The sequence below is a fragment of the Pseudophryne corroboree genome, unplaced genomic scaffold (assembly GCF_028390025.1).
Source record: "Pseudophryne corroboree isolate aPseCor3 unplaced genomic scaffold, aPseCor3.hap2 scaffold_1150, whole genome shotgun sequence".
Lineage (NCBI taxonomy): Eukaryota > Metazoa > Chordata > Amphibia > Anura > Myobatrachidae > Pseudophryne > Pseudophryne corroboree.
The window spans coordinates 178,182-181,399 of record NW_026967775.1 but is presented as its reverse complement, the minus strand read 5'-3'; the positions used below and the strand labels follow the sequence as shown (position 1 = coordinate 181,399).

The window sequence follows — 3,218 nt, the reverse complement described above, 5'->3', positions numbered from 1 at the left end:
TGCAAGTGCATAGCATTGTGTCAATGTGATAAGCACGGAGCCAGCAGGGACAGACGGGACGGGCGGCAGACGTCTGGTGGGTGTGGTTGTCGGAGGCGGACCAAATGCAAATGATTGTGCATCAGCCAGCCAGTCAGTCAGTCAAGCAGCCAGCAAGACAGGAGAGGAGAGAAAACTCACGATGCAGGAGTGAGTGATGGAATGTGGTTGCGCGCGCGCCTGGGTGACTGCCTGCTTGTCAGTCCGGACTTCTCCTTCCTTCTCCCTCTTCTTTGCTGGGATCGCCGCCGCCAACCAAAGTCAAGTCAATCTGCAGATAGTATAGCGTAAGCGTGCGTGGGGGAGGGTGATTCTCCATGATGGATTGTAGATCCTGTTTCGGTTGCGCCGGTCCCTCAGCCCACATTCGGGTTATCGCTTCTCGGCCTTTTGGCTAAGATCAAGTGTAGTATCTGTTCTTATCAGTTCACGCTGACTGACGGTGCTACCTTGTTTCTTGGACCGACAATTGTCCTTCTCAGGGCTAAGCTGCACCCGGGCCGAGAAGCCAGAAAAAATCGGAAGTCGAGACTGCGAGGAGAAGGAGAAGATCGCTTGAAGAGGGTGAAGATTTGCAACGCTCCCCCAGCTACAGCAGAGGGTTAGACTTTTTTGCTCTGCCCTCTGGAGAAGATACCCCCCCTCCGCCAGCAAGACTGCGTGGAGAAAAGGGACTTCGCCGGAGAAGCTCTGCAGCGCCCCCTACCTGCACTGGAGGGTTAGACTTGCTGGCTCTGCCCTCTGAAGCGACCGACCGCCTCTCCTCCTCTCGACGACAGCGCTGATCCTCCGCCCCGCCTCCTACGCCAGGAACCGTGAGTATGGCCACCGCTGCCCCAGCCGCCGCTGCCCCAGCCACCGCTGCTCCAGCCCCAGCTGCTCCAGCCTCTGCCTCCACTCCGGCCACCCTCGCCAAGAAGAGCCAGGCCAAGACGGCGAAAAAAACCGCCAAAGCCCCCACCGGATCGGCCGCACCCAGCGCCACAACCCCCGCAGCAACACCGCCAGCGGCACCCACCCAGGTGAGCACCAAAGACAAACCGTCCCTGGAGCCCTGGATGAGATTCACCGTGGTGATGAAGTTGAAGGAGGTGGATGGACGGATGCCGGACATGACAGTGGAGACCTTTGGGAAGAAGATGATCCTGGACCAGGGCTTCTCGACCGCTGAAACCCTCAGCATCCAGAATTACCTGAAGGGGATCTTTTACGTCACCTTCGCCTCCCTTGCCATCTGCAAGAGGTACTGGGAGGCAGTGAAATCGGCGAGACCCGAATCCCCTTTCTCCCGCTTTGTGGGCAATTGCCCTATTCAAAGAGAGGAAAGGCGGGTGACGGTTTCAATGAGGAACCCACACACGCCCATCAAGGACATTGTCACCTTCCTCAGCCGGTTCTGTACCGTCAAGAAGGACCCCACAAGGGTTCTGGATGGGAACAGCTTCTGGACTGGAAAGTGGGCTGTGATCGTCGTCCTGCAAAAGGACACCTCGTGCCCAGAAGGAGTCAAGCACCTCCCACAGTGCTTCTCCCTGGGGGGATCTCAAGGACTTCTCCACTACGCCGACCAGCCACGCAACTGCAGGAAGTGCGGCGGGAGGGGCCACGTGATGAAGGACTGCAAGGTCCCGGCATGCAAGAATTGCCACATGGCCAGCCATGAGACCAAGGACTGCCCCACGAGGAAAACCTGCAACCTGTGCGGCAAAGTGGACCACGTCTACAGGGACTGCCCGAGTAGGTCGAGAACCTACTCAGCTGTGGTGACCGGACGTGCCAACCCTGCCCTCAAGCTGCTGCCCTCTGCTACGCAGAAGGAAAAGAAACCGCAGGAGGGTAAGAAACCTGTCAAACCCACCCCCCTCCCATCCTCCCTCACCACCTCCCTCCCCATCTCCACCAGCCCACCCCCTGCGACAGTGACTCCCATCCCTACCACTGTCGCAACCCTCCCTGACCCCTCCCCCGACTCTCCTACCCAGCCCATTGTCTCTCCCAACCCAACCACCCCTGCCCCACCTGACCTTTCTTCCCAGGAAGATTTCCCCGCCCTCCCCTCCCCTCTTACTCCAACTGCAGGTGTCGAGAAGACGAGGAACTGCAAGAGGAAGGAGCTCGACAGCCCGTCTGCGGACTCCGAATCCTCTAAGAAACTGGCGGTCGAGCTGACCCCGCTGGAAGAAGAAATGGAGGAGCTGGCGGAGGCAATCAGCAGGGAGGAGGAGGAGGAGCTGGATGCCAACGCCGCCGCCTTACTCGACCAGATACTGGGAGACAACTCGCCGCTACCCGAGCAAGGGAACCTGGCATCCGATGCCGAGGAAGCCCCGCCCGACGGAGTGGTAACGTAAATGTAGAACTGTTGCCTAACCTCTCTTTTTTCCCCAACTAATGGCGTCATTTTCAATTTTCACCATTAATGTGAGGAGTATTAAGGATAAGCTTAGAAGACAGTCTGTGTTTACTTTCCTAGATAGTCAGAAATGTGATGTGTACATGTTGCAGGAATGCTCTCTTCCTTTCTCCAAGTCCTACAAACATCTGGGCAGGCAGTGGTCTCACGGCGCCTCCTATTGGTCCGGTGGGGGCGAGTGTAAGTCTGCAGGGGTCGCCATACTTATTAGGGGGAGCCTCTTCACGCTAGATTCTGTTCAGGAGCTCGTCTGCGGCAGATTACTTGTCGTAGACGGCTCCTGGGCAGGTGAGCCTATCAGGCTTATCTGCGTGTACGCCCCCCCTTTCAAGAATGAGCGTTTGGAGCTTTTCCAGACCCTGCGACCGCAGCTCGCAACCACTAGGGCGGTAGTGATGGCAGGAGACTTCAACTGCACCATGGAGGAGGATGGACGCAGCACCAGCAACTCTACCAAGCTTGATGTGACGTCTAAACTGCTCATAGAAATGGTGACCGAAGCATCACTGCGGGACGCTATGGGCTCCATGGGGTCCGGCTCCGTGAATTATACATGGAGCCGCCCCGATGGCTCTGTGCGTTCCCGCATTGACTTTGTGTTTACCTCTAGAACAGTGAAGCAGACCAGGCATTCTATGGTCCCCTGCTTCTTCTCAGACCACAGGGCCATTCTCTTCCAAGGAGTCCTGGGTAGCGGTTTCGCACCTGGCCCAGGCTCTTGGAAGTTGAATTGTGCCCTGCTGGAAAGAGAGGATGTGCTGGCGGA

At 57.5% G+C, this 3,218-nt stretch overlaps 1 pseudogene; it reads left to right on the top strand.

Moving 5' to 3' along the window:
• The first annotated feature begins 413 nt into the window (after window positions 1-413).
• LOC134990190 (U2 spliceosomal RNA) lies at window positions 414-518 on the top strand (annotated as a pseudogene).
• Window positions 519-3,218: the final 2,700 nt, after the last annotated feature.